Source organism: Aedes albopictus, chromosome 3 (assembly GCF_035046485.1).
Source record: "Aedes albopictus strain Foshan chromosome 3, AalbF5, whole genome shotgun sequence".
Classification (NCBI taxonomy): domain Eukaryota; kingdom Metazoa; phylum Arthropoda; class Insecta; order Diptera; family Culicidae; genus Aedes; species Aedes albopictus.
This window is the reverse complement of record NC_085138.1, coordinates 162147429-162173708: the sequence shown is the minus strand read 5'-3', so window position 1 is coordinate 162173708 and position 26280 is coordinate 162147429. Positions and strand designations below refer to the sequence as shown.

Here is a 26280-nt window from a genome sequence, read left to right as displayed (position 1 = left end):
GGTTGACCGCACCACTACTACCTACACCTGAACTCTCGCCTGAAGTCTGATTCTTGTTGTTTGATGATTTCATGTTTAAATCCCACGAAACGCTCGGGAAAGAAGTTCCACCACGCCAGAGCCGGCTTTACTACCAACCTTCGGCTGAACGCTGCTTCACACGCTTCTGTGATTGGTTGTCGTAAGCAATAGCATTCGAAACACTTTTGGGTCTACCCGCGAAAGCTGAGTAGACTTCGGAACCTTTGACTTCACGGGTTCAGCCGCTGCCGTAGTTTTCATTTTTTTCCTTGGCTTCCGTCATTGACTTTCAAAGTCTGAAGTAGATGGCTGTTATCAATCACACTCCATCCACCACCTCTACCGACAAGCTTTGAAGTTTTCTGAAAACGTTACAAAATAGGCAATGATTAATAATAATTCCTACGTTTATTTGTTTGATTCATCTGCCAACCCTGCCCGCGACCAAATCTCGCACTAATCAGCATTATTCTACCGGTCATTGTACTTCCATCATCATCGTCATTGGGCAAGCGAGCACATCACCGTGCCCAGCAAGCATCATCATCGTCATCATCAACGTCGAAGAGTGTTCTGTGTTGTATACGCCTCGCCTGTCGCCAGCCACAACATTTACCTTTCTACCTGCTCGAGACCCTACTTACCTCGCCATTCCGCCTCCTCAACTGACTCAATTGCAAGAGAACCCAAGTAGTGGTGGTGATGGATGGTAATCAAGCCACATGTGCTTCCACGAACCGAGTTGTTCTACGGACAACGACGACAAGAAACAGAGACCAAAGGAGAGCCCAAACCAAAACACCGGTGCATTCTCTCGCAATTGCATGCAGGCGATGCATTTTCGGTTTACTGAGAGCATTGGGAAGAGAGCCGGACCGAAGAGAGAGCGACCGACACGAAGGTTCGCGGTCGCGGGCGTAAGCTCTCGTCGTTCGCTGGAGCGTCAGTTGAAGCTTACTCTCTGCGGCGTTGAGAGCTCTGCTTAGTCCATACGCGTCAAGGGAAGCGATCGGTTTTGTTAAGCTTTTTCGGTGGAATATTCGGACGTGCGCGCGTGCGATTTATTTGATTCGTAACTTTGCATCGTTCAACAATAATAAATGCAATCGGACAAAAACAGACCACCAGAAGTAATATACGTGCAGAAGTGCAGTGTTTGCATTTGACCGGATTCGATAAACCGACAGCAGGTCGTCGTGTGTGCGCGAGGTGCATGGGTTACCAAAAGTTCAGTGTGCTTGCGCGATTGTAATTCGCGCGCGACAAAAACGCTAAACTCATCAAACCGGTGCGCTCCGGTGGGGTGTGAATTGCTGATTCCTGCGAGGAGCGAATTGTCGACTGAAGTGCAGTTTGATGTGTTTTACTATTGTCGTCTGCCTCGTATATGAGACGGTCCGTGCGCTGCGTTGTCCAGATGTGGACTAATTTTAAAATCTTTGGGCCCGTCGTCGTCTACGCCGTAGTGGAAAGATATTTTTGAATAATCTCACCAGGAGAGATTCACGTCGTCATAGGCAAGCGTTGTTGGATATCGGTATCGACGAGTGGACGAAGAACGAAGCAAAGAGAGCGATAACGGAGGCATGGGTGTGATGCAATGGTGATAAGAGATGATAAGGTGATAACGAAGTACAAACGGAAGTTTTGAAATCGAAGGTGCTCTGAAGCAGTGGAAAAGTGTAACAATCATACAAAGTATACATAAATCGGTGAAGTGCCCAACAAGCTGTTTACTTTAGCGAAGACCAACGGAAATCGATCGGGAGACGAATTTCGCTGTGTTTACAGAAAATAAAAAGTCATAAGCGATTCGGCTAACCCAAACAAACCGGTCATCAGTTATCGAGTGTTCGTCCGTTGTTGTGTGTTAACTCGCCCAGCCGGAGCAGCATAAGTGCCAACATTCATTGTTAATGCGGCTATCTTGATAGTGCTCCGCGCAGTAGTTGTGGTTTCCAAACAAGAATAAGAGGCAATTTGTTAGCCTCGTCAAGAGAAAAAAAATCGAGCATATCGAATGTGCGCGGAGTGATTCGAATTCATGTGCGAAGCCGAACGGCGACAGTGAAAAGTTGTTTGAGATTTCGATTTTTTTTGGTAGTCGTTGCTGTTGAGTACAAGCCGTTTCGTTTGTTTTCGATTGTTGTAGGTGAGCAACAACGTGGTGGAGAGCGGCTGCTCCTCATCGATCCTCGTTTGCTGGATGTTCTGAACTGGACAGGAGAACACCCCGGACCAGAAAGGACGGAGGACGTGACTAAATTTTAAAACAAACAAAACATTCGTTCCGATCCGACTGACGAGGATCAGAAGAAGAATTGGCGCGCTGGAATGGAAACTGACCGTTTCTTTGCTTCTCGTTGGTGCATTTGAATGGGTTGTACGTGCCTGAGAGGATCGAGGAATATTACTGGAACCGGCGACGCGTTTCAGCAGTAAATTGGAAGTAAGTTATGGAAATTTGACGCACATGGAAAATGGATTCGAATGGAGATTTCGGAGTATTGAAGAAGCTTTGTTAAAAATGCAGGAATGTGTGCAAAAATCTAAATTATTCATTTCAAGTCTGTCTGTACATCCAATGTTTTGGTATACATATGATCCTTTTCTCACCGGCGGGGATGAACCAGCCTCGGGCTGAAAATCCCCATAATAAAGAGCCAATAATAATAATCTCACCGGGTTTGTGTTCGTATTATTATTTGATAAATAAACTTTATTTAACCCATTTACGCCCAGTGATCTATTTATAGATCAGTAACTTTTGCGATAACTGCGGAGAAATGAAGCATTTTGGAAGAATGGTTTCTTCAGCAAAGTTGTTGAGGAGATCAAGGACTCTCCGATAGTACGTAATTTAGTACGTTTTCGCTCCAGTAGGTGGCGCTAGTGATCATGAAACATTGTGCTTTGATAGGTGTTTCGTCAACAGCCGTTGCCAATACCGTCGCGCTCGTATCTTGAAAATCCAATTACACAGAAAAATATTTGTCTTCAGCAAAGTTGATCAAGACATCAACAGCTATCCGACAGTGAACTAGTTGGTTGTAGGTTTGTCCGCTAGGTGGCGCGAGTGGGCTCTAAAAATTCTGAATTTTTGTATCTTGAGGATCAAGTCTGATTCACATAGAATAATTTCAGAATTTCGTCTTCGACAAGGTCGATCAGGACATCAAGAGCTAACCGATTCTGAACTAGGGTGCCTGTACCAATTACGGCAGCACCTAAGGAAAAATAAATGTACACAAACTGGTAATTGAACGACTGCAGGAATAATTTAAAGTTTTTCGGCTACGCAGTCTTTAGTAACTAACGACGTTTGTTATTATCCCAACGTTTCGACGCTTGGTGGGCGTCTTCCTCAGGGGGTAAATACTTGTGTCCTTATTTGTCTAATGTTTTGTCTAACTATAACTGTCGGGTATCTTGAATTTTGGTACATGACTTTAAAATCTTTCACTTTTTCCCCGCACAACTTGTAACACTGGCAATGGCGCAATTTTTCTCAGCTGCGCCATTGCCAGTGTTACAAGTTGTGCGAGGAAAAAGTGAAAGATTTTAAAGTCATGTACCAAAATTTAACATACCCGACAGTTATAGTTAGACAAAACATTAGACAAATAACGACCCAAGTATTTACCCCCTGAGGAAGACGCCCACCAAGCGACTAAAGACTGCGTAGTCGAAAAACTTTAAATTGTACACAAATAACGAAAAGACCAACGAATGTCATCAATATGCAAAATGATAGCTTAGTTTTTACATACTTTACAGGAAAAATATAGAAACGGAGCCAAAACTACTTTTAGTATTTATTACAGCGTGTGCCAATGATAGGAATCCTGTACCAGTTATGGATACATTTTTTAACTTCGGTTCCTTTTCGCACAAATTGCATGCATTCCTTATGGAATTAGCCATAACTGGTACACTATGGCGAAAAAGGGTGCAAACAAGCCGAAATTTTAAGGAAAATGATTTATTTCTATCATAATTTGAGCAAAATGTGGAGTTTAGATGAGTGCAATGATGTTTTGTGAACGTGATCTGTTGGTCACAAAATCTTTCTTTTTGATTTACATTGTTAAAGGGTGAAATCTACCAAACATTTCTTCAGAAATTCTTCTCAAAAGTCTTTCTAAACAAATTTTCCGGAAATTTGTCCGTGTATTCCTCCAAAAATTCCCTCACAATACTTTCAGAAAACCCTCCATAGCTTCATTCGGAAACTTTCTTCATGGATTTCTTCCTATGGAATAGAAGAATTATTGCAAAACATCTTGCATGCTTCACTCTTGAAATTCCCACATTTTTTTTTCCAAAAAAAATATTCGTGAACTTGAGCAGAAATTCCTCCAGGAATTCTTTCAAACATTCGTTCATAGATTCCTTCAGAAATTTCATAAGTCATTTATTCAGAAACTTCTTCAGAGATATCTGTAATAAAACTTTCAGAGATTTCTTCAGAAACTATTTCATAGTTCTTCAGAAAACGTTTCAAAAGTACCTTCAAAAATTAGTAATGAAGTTGCTTTAGAAAGTCTTTCAAGGATTTCACTAAAAATTTCCACAGCAACTTCCTATATCTCAAGAAATTTCACTAGGAATTCCTCCAAAAGTTTCACAAAAAGTTGTGTAAGAAAGTTGAGTATGAGTTTTTGCAGAAATTCCTCCAGAAATTCCTTTAGAAAAACCTACAGAGATTTACCCCGTTTTTCGGGATTTTTCTAGATTTTTTTTCCGAGAAATCCTTCCGATATTCCTTTAAGCATCTCTCAAGTCATCTTCAAAGTATTTATTTTAAAATTTACTTCGGGGTTTGCATATATTGCCCCAGGGATTTTTTTTTGAAAATCTGAACTTCTATCAGAAAATCTTCCTGAAATTTCTTTAGGATTCCCTCAGATTTTTTTTCTACAGATTCTTAAGAAAAGGTGGGAAGACCTTCCTGCAGAGATTCATGCAGAAGTTTACACAAAGATTTCATCAGAAATTCCGCTGGGTATTCTTCTATGTATTTTCCCATAAGTCCCTCTAGAATTCCCTCCAAGCGTACCTCTAAGAATTTCTCTATGGTTTCCTCCAGGAATGCATTATAAAAATGTTTAGGATTTTTAATTGGGGATTTCTCCAGAATTTTGTTTCCCAAAAATATATCAAGAGATTTTGTTAGGAATTCCAACAGAGGTTTCCAACTGTTTCCTCAGTTATTCTTCCTGGGATTTCTTCTGTAAAGCCATCTATAAATTCTTGAAATATTCCTGTTTTTTTTAGAAATTCATTTAGAATTTTCTTCCGATTTTTCGAATAATTGCTTCTGAAATTTCTTCAACGAAACTTTCTGAAGTATTTTTTAAAATGCATGGATTCCTTCTGTAACTCCTGATACGCTGCAAATTTTGTTTACTGGTATTCAGCAAACTTTGCTGATTTTTTTGTGCTGATTTCATTCAGCAATGCGAGTTTACTGAATATCAGCAATTATTTTTCAACTTGCTGAACCATCCAGTAATTTTGACAGTTGATCAGCAACGTTGTGCTGAAATTCAGCAATTTATTTTGCTGATTTTTTTGTGCTGGATGCGTTTCAAAAAATTTGGTATGTAGGTATTCTACCTTGTTTGCCATCCTTCCTGCTGATTCTGGAGTGGATTTCTTCTGAGATTCTCTCCAGGAAATACTTCAAAATTTCCTTTAGGGAATCCAGGAGTTTAGTCTAGGATCCAGAAATTCTATCTATGGATTTCTCAAAGAACTCCTGAAAGATTCCTAGAAGAAGCTTCTAAAGGAATCCCATCAATCTTGACGGTTTTCCACTACGAACTCTTGAAGGATTTCTTGGATGGATTCCTGCAGGATTTCTTCTAGAAGGAATTCAATATGATTCTGAAAGATTTGCATAAGGAATCCCTGGAGAAATTTCAGAAGGAATTTCTGGAGGATTACCAGAAATAGCCGCTTCCAGGGCACCAGGACGGCTTCCAGAAAATGTTTCTGGAAGATTTGCAGAAGGAACTCCTGGAGGATTTCTAGAATAAACTCATGGAGGATTCCTCTTGGAATGAAACGCAGTAAGAAATCCTGGAGAAATCTCATAAATGAATAAGGATGGAATCCAGAAAAATCTGTTGGAAGTATTCAAAACTTACAGTTCTGGACGAAATAAAGTGCGCATTGACTGGAGTGTCGAATCTCAACTATAAGAGCACCGGTTGATCTCAAGTTTTGTCTGGACATTCGTAATAACATGAAATTATATCTGTGAAAAAATAAAATACATATTTCTGAGAAAAACTTTTTTGAAATTTCGCAAAACTCGCATTTTTAAAAAACAATATAGAAATTTTAATTTTGGAATAATTTCAAAATTTTCACTTTTAAGTGAATATTGTTCTGCAAATTGATAAGGCTAACGAAACACTCAATTTTTCTGAACAAACCATTTATTTCAAACAATTTATTTTCAAAATAATTGAAAAATTGCAATTTTTACATAAATGGGAATTTTGTGATATTTTAAAAACTTTTGCTCAGAAATGTTTTCTTTTTCACTGATCAAATATCTAGTTATTGCAAATGGTCGGATGCAATTCTAGATCAATCGGTGTACTGTAAGCTGAGATTTGACTCCCGAAACACGAGTCATGAGTATGAAAAACAGCCAATGCGTACTTTACGTCCGGTACTGTAAGTTACATGAGAAACTCCTTCTACACAAATATCGACTAGAACATGTAGTATTTCTGGAAAAAATATCAGTTAATTATTTGAAGAATTCATATAGACACTCCTGATGAAATCCTAGAAAAAATTGAAAGAAACCCAAAAATAAATTCTGGCGAAACCCCAGAAGGAACTCCTGAATAAATTTCAGAAAGTATTTTCGGACGGTTTTCAGAAAACAATCTTGAAAAAAAAATCCCATACTACTATCCCATCAGATGAATCAGAGCATCTCCTGTAGGAATTTCGGTGGGAAAATTTTAAAATCAGCTCTTGGAATAATTTCAATAAAATTAAATGCCAGAATGGTTTTCTCAAAGAATTCTGATTCTTGGTGGAATGCCTGAAAATTCCTGAATACAATCCAGAAGGAAGTTTAAAGGGAGCTTCTGAGTTAATCCAAAGAAATAGAAGTTTTTTTTTCCGAAAAAATCCCATCGATTTCCAAGAAATAACTTAGAGGAATCTCAAAGGGAACTTCGTGGGGAAACCTGGAGAAGTTCCAGTTGACTGCATAGAAAAGTTCTTCGCGAATTCCTTAAAGTATTCTAGGAGTAACTTCAAGAGGAATCTGTGCAGGAGCCTCGTGCAGGAAAGCCTTCCGGAAGGAAGGAAACATATTCTTCTTTGTTAATATCTCGAAACCGCGTTCCTCTTGTCGACGTCTGTTGAAAACTGTAAAATGTAAACTGTGCAAGCAAAATGTGCTAAAAGTCGTAAAAAATAATTAAAGTTTATAGTTAACTCATAATTTTACTTAACGTTGTTCATATTGCTCTCGTGAAGATTTGTTCCTTCGTTTCCGTTTGGAATGCTGGTATTTATAATGCCATTTTTACGAATTACCGGTTTTGATCAAATAAATTTATAATACACTAAAACCGCTTTCAGCGGAGCCTCCGCTGCGGAGGAGCTTCACAGAATCAACACTGTGCATACAAAAATGTTATAATGATTTCAAGTAACATTTTGATGACCAATTAGTCTTGTAGAGGTTTTTAAAACTGTCCAGGCCCGTGCACAGAAGTGCGCCAAAGGAGGGATATTTCCCAATTTCGGCAATAGGCGGAGGGGTGCTTAGTGTATGGAGCGTCGGTAATGGGGGGCAGGGGGGGGGGTTAACCACCCCCTCCTCCACCCTTGTGCACGGACTTGAAACTGTCATAAAACTTTATACACTTTATTTTGGTTTTATGGTGGTATAAAGATTTTCTTTTATTCTATTTAGTATAATTGGCTAAAAAATTTTACTTGGGATGTTAACTACTGCAACGGCAGTCAGGAGGTTTTTGTAGGTAAGAGCAAAGAAAGGTTGCAGGGGTGTTTCAGGGGGTCCCAAGGGGTTTTAGTGGGGTACCAGGAGATCTCAGAGGGGTTTTTGGATATCCGAGAGTTTTAGAAATCACACACAAAAAAATATTCATGTAAAATTCAGCGAGAAATCATGCACATAAAGGGAATGCTAGAGTTAGTGCATATTAACATGAGATATCATGTAAAATTACGTTACAATCGTGTAAATTCCCGCTAATAGTCACGTAACCGGTTGGAATCTATGATAGTTTACGCGATGGTTGGCGGAAATTTACACGATGGTTAAGTAATTTTACATTATATCTCATGTAAAACTCCAATAACTCTAGCATTCCCTTTATGTGCATGATTTCTCGCTGAATTTTACATGAATATTTTTTTCTGTGCAATGCAGAGAGTTTCAGAGGATTTTCGACGGGTTTCGGCGTTACAGATACATTTCGGGGGTTTCGGAGGGTCTCAGATGCGCTACATGGGGTCCGAAGGAGTTTTGGAGGGATTTCAGAAGCATTCTAGGAAGTTTAAGAGGAGCTTCTACGAGTTTCAGATGCGTAAGGCATGTATTTTTGGAGGTTTCGGGTGATCTTAGATGCGGGGGTGCGAGTATTTCAGGGGGATCTCGGAGTCAATTCAGGAAACTTTAGAGCATTTTCTGCGGGTTTCAGAAACGTTAGGAAGGTGTTTTCGGAGGTTTCGGGGGTTTTCAGGTGTGTAACATGGGGTCCGAGAGAGTTCAAGGGGGATTTTTTTTTTAAGACTCTAAAATGCTGTCATTCGCTCCTACAACCTCTAAGAACGCCCTTAAAACATTCCTGAAACTCTCTGAAATGGCTTTGAAATGCCTTAAAACGCCCCTGAAATCACCTTAAAGGCTTCTGTGAACTCTTGAATTACCCTTAAAGCCCCTTGAAACGTCCCTGAAATTTACTTATGCTATTGAAATGGCCTGAATTCCCCGTAATCCTATTAAAACGCCAACGAAACCTGATGGGACGCTCTTGAAAAAAAAAACGACCCTTTCAGCATAGACATGTGCCTCCTAGGCGCCCCTGAAACCCCTTTGAATCCCCCTTTTTCGGGTTCTCTGGGAACTTTCTGGAAACCCCCTTGGCTCCACTTTAAATTCCCAGGAGCAAGACCTGTTCTCGCGAACTAGATTCTCTTATTAAAACTCTATCTTTTTTGCCTGTATTAACGAGATTTTTACTCTAGACTACTTCATCTCGGGACCCATGCTTTACTTTCCTTCCGTAGGAAGACCCACATTATGTGAGTATGTCGGGGGTGGGATTCGATCCCAGGTCCTTGGCGTGATGGTCTTGTGTTCTAACCACCACACCAGGTTCGCTTCACAAAACTCTATCTCAATTTATGCACAAGTGTCCCTCTTTCTATGCTTTTTTTGATATTTTTATGGATTGTTCCATCATTTTTAACCCTTGAGCGATCACGCTGTTGTATTTTGTATAACACGTTGAAAAAATCTCACTATTTGTACTCAGCATTCGCGTGGTGTCTGGCGGTGGTGGCCAACCGCGCGAGTTACAGAAGGTTAATGCTGTTAACTTTGAACTGTCATTTTTGATCAGTAGATAAATAGAATCTTACCATTATTCAGATCCAGAAAACTCCGCAATAAGGCAATCCCTCTAACAAGACCTGCTCCCTTCACCTTGATGTAATCGTTTCAACATTTTTCCGACCTCCAGCCGATATTCCTAGTTAGTTAAGTAGGATCGTGCAGCTAATTATGAAACTATTGAAGAACCAAGCAAGAACAAATCAATTGCACGCTATCATAATTTACTCGCTAAATACCTCGCGCTCGTCCCTTGCAAAGATTCACTACATTCTTGTTCGGCTCCTTTCCACCGCACCAGCTCCAGCGCCGCCACCGCTGCCGCCAAAGAGCGTTCCTACAGAAATTAATCATCGAAGAAACTTATTAACCAACCAACCAATCGATTAATTTCCGCGTGCGCGCGATCGTCGGCAGTTACCCTTTATTGGCAGAATACTCCCCTTGCACTTCGCATTGCTCGTCTCCTTCATCATCTCTTTCTATTGGCAATGCGCCTCTTTTTCCTCCTTCATCTTCTACAATATCGGCTGAATGACTGTATTGCAGTGGATGTCTACGAAGCAACAGGTCTGCCCGGTCACGGTCATCGTCGTCGTCGTTGTCGGATTCATACTACGGCAGATTCTATAGATTCAGCTAATCCAACCACTTCTTGTTGGTGCAACATCCCCACTGGGACATAGACTGGACCATTTTTGCATTTGGATTCACAGTGTGGCAGTCAGGGAGGTACCTACTCTAACCTCAAGGAATCCAAGAAAATTGCCATTTCTAAAAGCTCCTGGATCGACCGGGAATCGCACCTATTCACCAACAACATTGTTTTACCGCTTCGGCTATATCGGCCCTCCGTTTGTTCATTTATTTTTCCCTTTGTCCTTTTAAGTTTTGCATCTATTCAAGCTATTCTTGTTAACTAATATGCTGTCGTCCACAGCGGTGTTCTTCTTCTTCTGCATGGCTCTACGTTCCCACTGTAAATTGGCCTGCCTTACTTCAACTTAGTGTTCTTCAGGCACTTCCACAGTTATTAATTGAAGGACTTCCTTTGCCTGCCATTGCATGAATTGGTATATTATGAGACAAGTACAATGTTACACTAAAACCAGCGAGTCGGAAACTATTCCCGGCCGGAACGGGAATCGAACCCGCCGTCTCTGGATTGGCAATCCATAGCTTTAACCACTAGGCTAAGTGGAGACTCCGCGGTGTTATTTCCTTTCAACGGTCAGAACTTCGTAATCAATTCATATTGAGTACTTGAGCTGCGTGTCACGACAACAAACGCAAGTGCATCGATGACTGCTACGGCGATGACCTTTTTCTTGGGATTCATCCCTTACCCTTCGCAATACCCCTCAACAATCTATCTGTAGGTAGAACAAAAGCCCCAACCAAACTGTGCATTCTCGCCATCGAGCTCGTTTGTTATAATTATGAGCCCAACAGTTATTTACAATATTCACTGATTTCGCCTACCTCCCTTCCACTCATCTTTTTCGTTCAAGGGATTCATAGGGTTGGTCCTGCGCCCTATCTCTGCGTTTAATGCGGAGGTAAAAAGGCTTCCGTAAACTGGCAGCAGTACCATCATCATCATCGCCTTGACTCTTTCGTATTGGCGGCGTACATATAGTCGTCGTCGGTCGTAATCTAGCGGGAACTCGTACACAACTGCACTAGGGTGGGCCATATTTGACTGTGAAAAGAAAACTTTAATTATGAGTTTTTTGTCTATTCTATATTGGGTGAGGGTGAGAAACTGAGTTGCAGGCCTAATAGATGATCACTACTTTCAACCACAATAAAACCTCAATTTACGCGAAATACGGGGGGAAGCTTTGATTGAGTTTGAGAGTATATTGAAGGAATATCAGGAATTTTTAGATGTGAAAAGGTCCTTACAACCGTCATTAAACTAAAATAAAAAGTGTTTGGTTTTATGGTGATTCTTAAAACCTCTGCAAGACTGATTGGTTATCAAAATGTTATTTTGATGTAAAACCTCGATACCGGTGATCGACCCACTCTAAGATGTAGCGACATACGTACGCACTGCCCTCTGTATTACTACAACCGCATCAAGGGAACCACTCGAAACGGGTGAACGGGTGAGCCGATAAGAAAATGAGGTTCTTAATCATTCAAAGTCGAAGGTTTGCTCTGGCGTTATTACAGCTAGCAACGATGGCTATAGACGCGTGCGGCAAACAGCGCCGATTCCACAATAAATGGAAAACGTCATAAACACTCGTGTAGAGCTGAACGCACAGTAATAATAATCGTGAACACTGGTGCGCTCGTTATTGCTCCCGGCCGATGGATATTGTTTTAGACGAGAATGTACCGTCAAAGGAGGTAACACCCCAGGTAACAATTTGATGCTGTACAAACGGTTTTTCAAGTATTTCAAAGCAGCATTTGAACAAAAGCTCTAAACCTCTAATTTTGGTGATTTTATTCAACCTTTAACTGATTTAAAGTTCATTGAAAGGCTAATTTTAAGTTTAATATGCGCTTAGTAAGTAAACAATAAAATTGATTTATTTTGATTAAAAAAACACTTTCATAAGCATTATTTACCATTTGCGATTTTCTATTACCAGAAGGATCTTTAGGAATGTATAAATTAATCTATGGGAAAATTATTAATGGAACTCGGACCTCCTGCTTTATAGTCACTTAATTACGCAGCTACACCATACCCAATTGCATACGTATAATTGAAAACGAGAACATTACTTGTTAGCTCTGAAATATCAAGAACATACACTCCCGTTCAAAAGTTTGGGGTCACCCCCTCAAAAACATGTCATTTTTTTAGGCCCATATCTCCGCCAATTTGCGTCCGATTTCAAAACCCTAGGTTTCATTCAAAAGATAATAAGTCAAAGAAACTTTAAACATGATTTAAAAAAAACTTTTTCAAAAAATTTTGTATGTAAACTTAACCCAAAGTTGCTAAATTTTCTAAAAAATGAATATAAACTAACGGCAGTTCGCTGGAAGTTGGGTCGACCAAATTTTAAGATGAGAGCGGTAATATGACCCATTTGCTATTAGCTTTCAACTGCTTTTTACAGAACTTAGCAAAAAAATCTAGAAAAAAAGTTATTAAGTAAATTAATCCTTGATGTCATCGACCGAAAGTTTGGGATCACCCCTCAATATGATGTATCGGCCAAAAGTTTGGGGTCACTTTCGTAAAACATGGAAAAGTGATTTGGTGATATCTTCGTCATCTATAGTTAAATTTTAATTCTTTTTGACTGACTGCTCTAACGACTGTTTTGACGAGTATTTCGCTTGTTTTACGGCTCTTTCAGTCTATATTAAGCAGCTAAAACGCCTTTCGCATCTACTGTCCTACGTTTCGGTGTGTATTTCACCTTCTTCTGGGAAGGTGAAGCCTCTAATTCCCAGAAGAAGGTGAAATACACACCGAAACGTAGGACAGTAGATGCGAAAGGCGTTTTAGCTGCTTAATATAGACTGAAAGAGCCGTAAAACAATCGAAATTAATTCTTTTTGGCTCATTTCAAAGATAATTAACTAAATTTTCGTTTGATGTCTTTAACTTAACGTATTTAACGATTTTTGTATATAAAAATGTTATGTAAAGCTAGCACATTTTACCACGCTTCAAAAAATGAGGCAACTTTACGTTAAGTTTTAGTATGTAAATTTAAACAAATACGTGTGGTTCAATGTCTATGCAGTAAGTATCATTCATTTTGTTTCAAATAAGCCAAGAAGAATTAAAATTGAATGAAAGATGACAAAGATATCAACGAATCACTTTTCCATGTTTTACGATAGTGACCCCAAACTTTTGGCCGATGACATCAAGGATTAATTTACTTAATAACTTTTTTTCTAGATTTTTTAGCTAAGTTCTGTAAAAAGCAGTTGAAAGCTAATAGAAAATGGGTCATATTACCACTCTCATCTTAAAATTTAGTCAACCCAATTTCCAGCGACACTGCCGTAAGTTTATATTCATTTTTTAGAAAATTTGGCAACTTTGGGTTAAGTTTACATACAATTTTTTTTGAAAAAGTTTCTTTTAAATCATGTTCAAAGTTTCTTTGACTTATTATCTTTTGAATGAAACCTAGGGTTTTGAAATCGGACGCAAATTGCGGAGATATGGGCCTAAAAAAATAACATGTTTTTGAGGGGGTGACCCCAAACTTCTGAACGGGAGTGTAAGTTGAACCAAGCTTGAATTGAGGCTGAAGAAGCTATGTGAACGCTACGAAAACATTGTGTGGGTCTGCTGTCGAAAATTATTTGATTAAAGGTTACACAACAGATGCTTAATTCTGCATGTTAGTGTCGGGTTTGAAGCTGGTTACACAGATGAATAATAATAATTATTACTATAACTATATTATAGTGATTTTCAGCCCTAGGCTGGTTCATCTCTTGCGAATAAAAATTTAAAAAAATGAATAATATTCTATTCATCTTGATATTTAGCCATCCATGTATGGCTGATTAAAGAGGTTAAACAAGCCATACTTCAGACCAATATTCAACTATCATTGTGTTCAGCCACAGACATCATCAACCAATCAATGTTCAGCTAATACACTGTTCAGCATTTATTGTTACTTGGGAATGATAGGTTTTACACACCATTATTGAAAATACAACCTATTCGAAAAAAAAAGATTCAGTGTTACGCAAAGCTACAGTACCATTACTTGGCATATCTAGTGTTCATAGTTAAAAGAAACTGTTCGTTGGCATTGTCTGAAATGAGACAAAATCATAGCTGGCAGTTTAATTAAAACTTAATTCCTGATACCTATCAGAAGCACACTTAGGTCTCCAATCAAAATGGGGGCACGATTGTCGGAGATTTCATATATTTTCTTATAGGGTCTTCACCGTTATAAGCCTTTGGGTATGCTGAGCTGCGATGTCCTACTAGTTTCGTGTCTAACGCTTGTTCACAGATTTTGTTACGGCTTTCGATGGACGTGCGATTGTATCATCATTTCTTCCCTCTTTTAGCTGTTCAACAGTATTTTGATCTGGAGAGGTGAATCAGCGTAAAAGGATTTTGATGATAATCATGCACTATTACTAATGCTCGACGGATTTGTATTTTTTACAATATTTTCGTACATATGTCTATTTAGTAAAAGTGGACAGTTAACGTCGGAACGATACATGTGGCCGATAGGTCACTGGATCAGATTTTCAAGGCTTTAATTTTGGTTTTATGATAGTTTTAAGAACCTCTTCTAGTCGTGTAATGTGATGGTAAAATTAAAGCTTATTACTCACGGTTTTCAAATTTCGGCACCCATTTACTGGTACATACGTTCCTATAGAAATGAATTCACTTTTAAGACATGAGATCATTATTTGGGAGATTTTTCACAATCTGGGAGATTTTTTTCTAGTAAGATATAAATAAAAAAAACACCTATCATTGAAACAAAAATAAAACATGTAAAAAATGCTTAGCATTACTCCAAGATGTCGTTGCAAGTTTTCAATAATACGAGAGAATATTCATCTACAGAAAAGAAAACCGTAGAACAATATCCAAAGAAATCTATGCTGAAACTGCTGAAGAAATCTTGGAAATACTTAAGGATTCTCTGAAGATATTCTTGAATGGATTCCATGTTGAATCTCTTGAGATTGTCGATTCCTACTGAAACATTCCTGGCGAAAGCCCTAATAAAATTCATGGACGATGTTCTGAAGGAACTCATGGAAAAATATCAGATGAAACATATGGATGTACGCCTGAAAATTATTCTTAAAATATCTTGAGAAATTTCGAGAAATATTTTTTTGGGAAAATTCTGAATGGGTTACCGAAACAATACGTGGAGAAATTTCTTGAGGTATGCTGCCGTGTACAGCATAGTTATCCTATTTTCTATGGGAATCCCTATTTTCATGGGGCAACTATGCTGCATACGGTAGTATACTTGGAGAAAATTCTGGAGAAATTTCTGGAAAATTACAAAGTGGCATACTCAAGGCAATTACCGAAGGAATTTCTGTGATCATTTCTGCAAGAATCTTTGTATGAATTCTTGCTTGAACCACTGCACTGGAAGAAATATTGCAAGAATGTTTAAAGGAATCCATGAAGAAATTCCTTAAGACATTCCTTCGGGAACTTGAAAACAAATACTTGGAGAAATTGCTTAAGGAATTCCTAGATGCATATTTGACAGCTTGAAGAATTCTTGAAAAAAATATCATGATGATTTCCCGGAAAATATTTTTAAAGAATTTCTTTTGGGAAATTTTTTACAAAATTCTTTGAAGATTTTTTGCAGGAATTCATAAAACATTTTCTGAATGAATCCTTGAAGAAACTTTCGCAAAAATCTCTAGATGTATTGCTGAAGCAAATTCTGGATTTTTTTTTCTGAAAAAATGCATGGGAAAAAAATTTAAAAAAAACTTCCAGACAAAACTTAAATAAACTTAAATAAACGCAAATATTTTTTGTTTTTTTAAGGGAAATATTCTGAATTCTGATTTTATGAAGAAATTCAGAGATTTTCTGAAAGAATGCCCTGGGAACTGCAAAAGAAATACAAATACACTGTGGTGCATAATTGATCGGACAAACGCCGATTTTCATACAAAATGGCCAAGTTTAAGATGCTGTAACTATGATTTGCTTTGTTGGATTGAGCTCAATTTTTGACACGGAACTACAAATATGCTGAATTTTGTGTATACAAAGTATAAAATGTTTTCGTTCACAGGTCTGGGCGTGGCAAGGCGTTGAAAATATTGCAAAAGTGATTGGACAGCGGTACACCCCTTTGATTTACACGCGTGCCGCTGTCCGATCACTTTTGCAATTTTTTCAACGCCATGCCACGCCCAGACCTGTGAACGAAAACATTGTATACTTTGTATATACAAAATTCAGCATATTTGTAGTTCCGTGTCAAAAATTGAGCTCAATCCATCAAAGCAAACCACAGTTACAGCATCTCAAACTTGGCCATTTTGTATGAAAATCGGCGTTTGTCCGATCAATTATGCACCACAGTGTACATATAGTAATTTTGGAAGAAATCCATGGATTATTTTCTAAACGCAGTTATGATCTGTGGGAATCTCTTCATGTTGAAATTTCTTCAAGATTCTTTTTAGGATTATTTTTAAAAAAACAAATCTCAAAGATGAGTATTGTGTTGTTCTTTGCTGTGCATGCATCGCTCCTGTAGGGGTGAGTATGGCAGCATAATCGATCGCGTTCGCTATTGTCTCGAGTGAAAATCAAAACAATAGATGCGCGGGTGTTTAGTGTTCAGTATTATGTTGTTCTTTGCGGAGTATTGTGTTGTTCTTTACAGAGAAGAACATTAATCAAGACAATTAGATGATCGGCATTGAACCACAAAAACCCCACAACAATTGGTGAGATCTTTCCAATATTATTTATTTATAAATAATTCTACTTCGGTATATATACTTTATAACTGCATATAAGTTGAAAATTCGCTATTTTCAACATCCTTTCATCTATTGGAAGATGCTTCAGTTCTGGGCTCTTTCTAAGTTGATGAAGGGATTTATAAATGCTTGCAAGGACTTGGCCAGGTGTGTGGAGCTGAGTGAATCTATGGCATTGTAGATAGTAGCGACATCAGCAATGTTAATGGAAATATTCAACTTTGCAACTCCATCCAAGATTTGTGCAAGTATTCATGCTATGCTATGCTATGCTATGCTATTTAAAAAAAAACAAATCTCAAAGATATTTCGGGAATATTGTTGAGGAAATCTATCTTTTATGTAGGATGTCAAGTTGAACTTTTATTGCAAAGTTTGGGAAACTTTCTGAAAAGAGCAATTTGCAAGATATTTGGTGAATATATGTCAATAGCTTAATTATAACAAAATGAGATTGCCCAACAAAATTGGTTATGGAAAAGCTATTCCTTGATAATTTAGTAACAACAAAACGAGATCCAAAAACAGATTATGTGATTTAGTAGTTATTAATTTGCTATTATCCTCTGCTCGGGGAGTAACCTCTAGAGCAACTTTTGAAAGAATATCTAAATTTTGTGAAAGAATTCCTGGAGGAACTTAATGAGGAATCTGTATACGACGAACGAGGTTTTTTTTTGTAGTGTTGTACTTTTTACAACGGCGCGTTCTGAATGGTTAAATTGGTGCAAAACATTTTGAAGTATTCGTTAAACGAATTTTTAAAGGATTCTTCTTAAAAACCCATGGGAGTTTATCTAAAGGAATCTATGATGGCATTACTGAGGAAATCAATGGAAGGTTTCCTGTAGCAATCCTTGGAGAAATTTCTGAAGGAAACACTGGAAGAATTTCCGAAGTAATTCTTCAAGAAATTTCTGAAGCTACCCATGCAAGATTTCAGTAAATAATCTTTTCAGAATTTCTAAAGGAATCCCAGAAGAAAGAAGGAACTCCACGACAAATTTCCAAGTGAATCTCTGGAAGATTACCTAAAGAAACACTGGAGGTAATTCTTTAGGAATCCATCATAAATTTTCTAATTTCGGGATGAATCTTATACTTATTTCCGAAAATTTTCCTGGAACAAATCTTGAAAGTATTTCTGGAGAAATTTCTGAAGAAAACCCTGCCTGTAGGATTTGCTAATGGAAACCAAGGAAGATCTTAGAAAGTTATCTAAAGAAGTTTTTCGAAAAAAATTGTTGAGGTGTTTTCAAAATTATTTCTTAAGGTATCCCAGGAGAATTTCCTAAATTATTCGTGGAGGAATTTGAAACTGAAGGAATCGTAGCAAGATAAATTCCTAGAGAAATCCCTGGAAAATCTTTAATGGAATTATAGGAGCCCTATCAGGTTCTCATGTAGGAAGATATTCCCAAAAATATCTTCAGAAATTCCTCCTGGAAGTCCTCCAGAATCCCTGGCCTGTCTTCCAAAAATCTTCTAAGATTTTCTCCAAGATTTCCTCCATGGATTCAACCAGGGAGTTGTTTTAATGTTTCTGCTCCTATAGTTCCTGTAGAGTTTTTATTTCGAAGATACCTCTAGGAATTTTTTTTGGAAAACATCCAGAAAGTACTTCAAAGATACCTTCAGAATTTTGTACTTGAATTCCTCAAGGAATTCTGGCTGAGATTACTCAAGCATTTGCACCTTAGGTATCTCCAAATCATTGGTCTTGCGAGTCCTCCAGGGATTCTTGGGAGAACAAAAAAAAATACTGAGTTGAAGTCTTGGAGCAATCCTTCCAGGAGTTCCTAAAAAATTCCAAGAGTATTTCCAGTATGGTAGAAAGAAAGAATTCATGGAAGATTTTTTAGAAGAATCTCTGGAAAAATATCTCGATGCGTTTCTGGAGAAATCAATGCAAGAATTTATAGAGACAATCCCAGAGAAATTTCCGGAAAAATCCTTGGAAAAATCCCTAGAGGAATCACTGGAGGATCTTCTGGGGGGATCTCTGCAGGCATTCCAGCAGACATTCTTGAAGAAATTCCACGAGGAAACTCTGAAGGAACCTGTGAAAAATCTACTGGAAAAATTCCAGTGGGCATTCTTGAAGAATTTTTTGGAGAAATTCCGGAGGAACCCTATGAAAAATCTGCGGAGAAATGCTAAAAAGAGTTCTTGGAGAAATTTATCGGATTTTTTAGAGAATTCAAGCAGGAATTCCTGGAGAAATTTTAATAGCAATTTCTGGAAAAATTCCGATGTTAATTTTTGGAGGGATTCTTTGAGAGATTACTGAAGGAATTGTAGCGGGAATATTCGTTGGAGAAATTCCGGGAGAATAACAGAAGGTACTACAAGTGGACTCCCTGGAGGAGTCCCAAGAGGAATTCCTGGAGCAATTTCTTCAGCAATCCACGTAGAAAAAACTATGTTAAAATCAAAAATATTTGAGGTAAGTTCAAATAAATTGTCAATTTGTTCAGGCCAAAACTGTTTGGTGCAAATCGAACGTCTCATTTGAAGCTAATGCAATCCATATTTGAAACAAAAATGCATCTTCTAACAGATAGTGTTAGAAATAAATGTAAATATTTTTATTTTTGTGGCAGGTCGGCCCTACGGAAATATTTGTTTTCCCTCTAAACTTATTAAGTCATTTCCTTCCCTGGAAAAACTACCTCCCGTGTTGTACTTCCAATGCCAAAATCAAGTGTACATCTATTAGATAACATACGCTCCCGAAAACAACGTGAATTCGTGGAAACTTTTGGTGAACCTTGCCTTTTTACAGGAGGAAATCTTGTTTGATGTTGCAGCTGGAACTTGTGAGTTTTGTTTATGTTCTCGACGGCGGAACGGGGGGCTTCTCAATGGGTATTGTCGAAATAAATATGTAATTGCGTTAGTTTTAAAAATTAAAATTTTAGTTTTAAACATTTTATCAGTTTGCCGAATAAACCTGAATATTTTTGTTTCAAACTAACGAAATCTGTCTCCGTGTCCTAGTAGAAATTGCAACAGTATCCCACCAGACAGTTCTCTTGCTGTGATTGCTGCTTTTGTCAGGAATTCTGACAAGGACTTCTCGAGCATTTCCAGCTGGGATTTCTTCAGTAATCGCTCTTGGGACTCCTTCAAGAATTCTTGGAGGATTTCTAGCAGGAATTTCCCGAAGAAATCCAGCAAGACTTTCAGGAGAATCGAATCAGAAAATTCTGAGTAAATCGAAGCAGAATTCCTGGAGCCTTCCCAGGAAGATTTCCTACAGGACTTACTTTTAAAAATTTAAAGAAAATTTTTGGATACATATCCTTGTAGAAATTACTGAAGGAATTGCTGCAATACATTTTGAAGACATTTCTAGAGAAATCATAGAAGGACATTTATTCTGCGGTCTGTTTCAATGAGGTCCATTAGTTTATCATAAAGGATGAAGTTTATCGCCAAAACCAAGTTTTTGCTTTTTATAAAATTCATGAACATATTCGATTCATTCAAACATATGCTCGCACTACTGGCATGGCATTCACTGCGCAGTTAATTCGTACACTAAATGAGATAGGAGAACACGGAGGGCATTGCTCCGACCATTCCAAACTCGCCGGCGGCTATTCCAACTGCCGCCTGTATTGTTGTTAATCATTTACTATTTTTTTTCGAGTTCAATTCAATTTCGCTTTGTCCTTCTCGTCGTCGTCGGCTTCTTCGCTTGCTTGCTTGCTTGCTTGCTTGCTTGTTGATTATTCGCGCAGCTTCCGCGATGTAGACGAAGAAGACGACGATGACAACATGCGAAACACATGTAGGAAGGAAACCGGCAAAAGAGTCGACGGCGACGTAGTGGAGAAACTGGAGAATAAAAAAAAAAGCAGTTTGCTGGTCTCTGTATCATACTGGGCAGTCGAATCTGTGCGTCCATAGAAGACACTTTAGTCAGTTACGAAGGGATTCACGTTATTACTTATGAATAGGCCACATGTTAGATCAACTCGGGTTGCACAAGTTTACTGCCCATCTGAAAAAAGAACTCATGTTTTGTCGAGAGTGGGATTCTATCCCAAGTCCTCGGCGTGAAAGCCGAGCGTTTTAGCCATTAGACCATTTCCGCTCTCTCTGGATTTATTTTATTTTCGACGCTGCATACGTTTAGTGTACTTCCGTGTTTTCGCCATGAAGTTTTCAAAATTCAACAGCGAAATATGGCTTTGGATGAGAAATATCGTAAAAACTCCAAAAGTAATCAAATTGTACGATTTATATGTGAGGACTACTAGCTGCCAATTATCTCGACAACCTTTTACCAAAATAAATCAGTTTGCGCTCCAGTGGAATTGGTATCCACAGCACAAGCAACGGACAGTTTTCTAGTAGCTTAAACATTGCCAATTCGTAAAGAATAAGAGAATGCGTGAAGTCGAGGTCGAATTTTGTGGGTTTTTATTTTGTTTGTCTCTTCCATTGTAGACGTCTCAAATTTCGTATACTTACTGTTTTCGGATCTGTTCGTTTCATTTGCATGATATGTACTTAGGGTGAGTTAACCAGTAATGGTCATAGTGATTTTGTGACAACATGATTGCTGATTTCCTAACCTAAAATCTATCTAATTTTAATTACAGCAACTTCGAAGTCTTAATAAGACTCTGTAATAATGTTTTCCCTGGATTTCAAATAAAATTATATCAATTTCTGGTATTTCTACTGGAGTTAGTACTTGATTCTGGTCAGGCTAAATTTAGGAAGCTGCAGTTGGTATAAAAATCATTTCACCTTAACGGACACATTCATTATTTTTTAATTTTTTTGCACAATTGCCGAATCGCTGCCCTACGGATTCCACGGATTCCACTCACCGGCTGGAACCATTCAATTCACAATCACAACACTAGTCAGACCTATCCAAGAATCTTTTCCTCGTGTCGTCCGTGTGTCCAAATCGGACTTTTGCGTGACTGCCAACCAGTGTGCCCAAATGCCCAAATGTGCAGACATTAGTCGCTGATTTCCCTCCTCGTCGCCGCAAGCCATAGCTAATTAAACTACCGAAATGTTTCGAATTTTGGATTTGCCTTCCCTCCTCGCTCGCTGACATTCTTGGAAATCCGTCCGGCCCCTCTCTCTGTGCCTGACCACCGCACGGACGGAGATTCGCAATCATACGGTCGACGATCAGTTTGAAGATGGGGGCATGCGACGGCAAGGGGTTGTCTTTTGTTCTTCTCTCGAGACTCGCGAGAAGGCAGCTAAGAATGGGCATTTTTCAAATGATGACATTTGATGAATGGGAAACGGTCTCCGGCTCTGGCTGGGGAGACTCTTGGGGATGGAGCCAGCTTGGAACGACCTTCGCTGTCATTTCTGATGATTTAATGACTGCACATTTGGGGTTTTGCAGGAACTGATTGGACGGTTATTTAACAAATTTGTTACGAATTTTGTGTTGTTCTTATTTTGCAAAACTTTTTGGATGCATTGGCTTGATTACGATTAGTATGGGTTAGCAGTACACCTGAAATTTATAAATGCAGACTTGCTGTGAAGATGACCACAGAACAACGGGAAGCTCCTTCCCGTGACAGACGTGGAGATGCAGAGGTGACCTCAATCTTTGATAGCAACGTACGTCCTTCGCTTCCATAAACAACTGTTAGGACGTAGCTGGCGCCTCCATGGTGTACATCGAGGGTGCTATGCCACTAAGCAACTAAGCTGCTAAGCTAAGATACCATGATCCTTCTTTTAAATATGAATTTACCAATTTCGAAAATATTGCTACGTTTTTTTTTATTTTTCTAAAAAAAATCTAAACAAATTGTTTTATAAATTTTTAAAATAAAATGTCTAATTCTTTTAATAGTAATCAGATCTGCCGATTCATTTCGGGATCACGCATTACTTCCCCTTCGAAGGAAGAACTTACATTTTGTGAGTTTATCGGGAGTGGGGTTCAATCCCAGGTCGTCAGCTTGAAAAGAATGCGCTTTAAACATCAAGCCAGGTCCGCTTAAATCAACTTTTGAGTTAACTATGAAGACATTTCTCGGTAGAGTATTATAGTAAAATTCCTTCCTCCAGTGAAAGTATTTGAGAAACTTCGGAATAATGTCACGACAAAAGTACTTCCCACAAGCAGGGATGGCATGTCACGCAGAAACTGTGCCCATTTACGCTCATCTTTCACTGAACTTCTCACTTTCATTTTTCTTACAAAAGAGAAAGAGAAAAAACGCACAATAAAATGTACATAATATCTCTCACGCAGAGTTTTTGTGCGGGTGATTAGAGTGCTGCGTGAGAGCAATGAGAGCCCGCAGATCATAATCCCAGTGCGCAATTTCTGCGCGCACGCAGAAAAAACAGAACTCAGTGCACACGCAGTGTGTTCAAAGGGGTCAGTGTTGATTGAGCATTTGGTGAACCGAAAGCATGCCAGTGAGTCCAAAACCAGGGGTATCAAATCCTGTGATATCAGAGATAAGCATACGTCTTAAGCTGGTCAAGAACTTACAGTTGATGGATATTTTGGTTCCAAATTCCACCAAAAGGCTGTGCTAGTGAGCTAACAAATTTTGTTTTTCAAATATATCAGGAAAATTTGCAAAAAAATTGCAACGAAATTTCAATCTCATATATCTCATGATCCTGATTACTTAGAGAGTTGGTGTCTTCGGCAAAGTTGTTTGGCTGGTCAAGGACTGGCCGATAATAAAACTTAAGATTCAAAATTCCACCGCTAGATAGTGCTAGTGAGTTAGCAAATTTTGTTTTTCATATATATCAGGAAAATTTGCAAAAAATTGCAACTAGCGCCGCCTAGCTGCAGAAACTTGAACCAAACGGTAATTATTCTGAAAGCCCTTGATATACCAAACAATTTTGCCGAAGACACCATCATTCTAAAGAATCAGAGTACTGAGATATGTGAAATGTAAAATTTGTACGCTCTCTTGCGCCGCCTAGCGGTGAAATCACGAATCATACGGCCCATATTGTGAAAGCCCATGACCAGCTGAACTACTTTGCCGAAGAAACCAACTCTCTAAGTAATCAGGATCCTGAGATATATTGGATGGAAATTTTGTCAGTGTTGCATCTGCTTGTCTAAGATATGACATAAATCACAGACAAATGGATATGTGACACTAACGAAATTTCAATCTCATATATCTCATGATCCTGATTACTTAGAGAGTTGGTGTCTTCGGCAAAGTTGTTTGGCTGGTCAAGGACTAACCGATAATAAGGCTTGAGATTCAAAATTCTACCGCTAGGCGGCGCTAGAGAGCAAACAAATTTTAAATTTCGCATATCTCAGCATCCTGATTTTGTAGAAAGATGGTGTCTTCGGCAATATTGTTTAGTAGATCATGGGCTTTCAGAATAATTACCGTTTGGTTCAAGTTTCTGCAACTAGGCGGCGCTAGTTGCAGTTTTTTGCAAATTTTCCTGATATATATGAAAAATAAAATTTGTTAACTCACTAGCACCGCCTAGCGGTGGAATTTTGAATCTTAAGTTTTATTATCGGTTAGTCCTTGACCAGCAAAACAACTTTGCCGAAGACACCAACTCTCTAAGTAATCAGGATCATGAGATATATGAGATTGAAATTTCGTTAGTGTCACATATCTATTTGTCTGTGATTTATGTGATATCTTAGACAAGCAGATGCATTTGCTACTAGACGGCGTAATAGTACTTTCATACTCCCTGTGGTACACACAGTATTGCACTGGAAGCACGACTGAGTGCGCACTCAACGAATTTTTGTGTGCACATTTTCTGTGCGCACAAAATGTGCACGCAGAAACTGAAAAACATGCTTGTTCTATCATTTGTTTGAGCACTCATTTTGAGTGTGCCGCTGATGGATGCCAGAGAGTGAGCGGCTGGTTTGTGTGTGAAAAAAGTTGCGTAGTTCACCCTCGCTCTCGTTGAAAGTCGTGTGTAGAGTGTATGTTTTCTCTTCTCACGTTTCGCACTGAGGAGCATGCCATCTCTGCCCACAAGTATTTTTTAGACTACACGCTTCTTCTTCTTCTTTATGGCTTGACGTCCTCACTGGGACTTGGCCTGCCTCGCTTCAACTTAGTGTTCTTTGAGCACTTCCACAGTTATTAATTGAAGGGCTTTCTTTGCCTGCCATTGCATGAATTTGTATATTGTGAGGCAAGTACAATGATACTCTATGCCCAGGGAGTCGAGAAAATTTTCCTGACCGGAACGGGAATCGAACCCGTCGTCTCCGGATTGGCGATCCATAGCCTTAACCACTAGGCTAACTGGAGACCCCAGACTACACGCCTTAAGGCGAAACTGGAAGCATTTCCTCACTTTTTGGTTTTTGATTTTTTATTAAATAACGAAGAAATATTTTCAAAATCGGTTTTCGTACACATGTAGAAGATAGATCAAGCTATCTTCTGATTTTTTTCGTAGTGGAAAATGTTTTTTTGTTTTTGCAGAAACCATTTTTAAACGAAATTTCACAAAAAAATGGTTTTAGAAAACATAGAAAACTGTTTCAACACCAAAAAAAATTCAGAAGATGCACTGATCCATACTCTACATGTGTACGAAAACTTTCCCGAATACAGTAAGGGTCGCACAAGCATACCAAAGTCGTGACAGAGCGTTGAAGGCAACTCTCCACGAGGTGAGTGTAATTTGCATTCACCTCGTGGAGACTCGTCTTCACAGCCCTCTTACGACTTTGGTATGCGTGTACGATCCTTGATGTGTTCGGCAAAGTTTTAGATAACACCACAAGGTAAAAGTGCTCAATATACTATTTTTTGACAGCATGCTTCTGAACTGAGAAAATACCAAGTAAATGTAACTCTTTCCAAGTGAGTGTTTCCATCCCTGCCTATGTTTTAAAAAATGTTCAAGCATTAATATATTATTGATAAACGATGAAAATTTCATTCAATTCGGTTCACTGGTCTCCGAGATATGACAGCTCAAAAATTAGTTCTCTAAAAAATAGTGTTTTACGAGAACGGTTCTAGCTTCGCGAAAGATTTACCAATCGAGCTCAAATTTGTACCAATGATGCACATATAAAAGGTTGACAAACAGTAAAATTTTGAGAATTTTTGATGCACTTTATGAAAAGTTACAGCATGTTGAGCTTTTTTGTGAGTTGTTGTGAATATTATTGTGTGATCTAGCTACTTTTTCGGCGCTGC

General features: G+C 38.6%; 1 protein-coding gene across 1 annotated transcript in view; it reads left to right on the top strand.

Moving 5' to 3' along the window:
• The first annotated feature begins 954 nt into the window (after window positions 1–954).
• The window catches only part of LOC109422535 (semaphorin-5A), a 789414-nt gene continuing 764088 nt past the window's right edge, over window positions 955–26280 (top strand). The window contains exon 1 of the mRNA XM_062858058.1: window positions 955–2470. The gene's annotated coding sequence lies outside the window, so the exon portion shown is untranslated. The remainder of the gene's footprint in view (window positions 2471–26280) is intronic.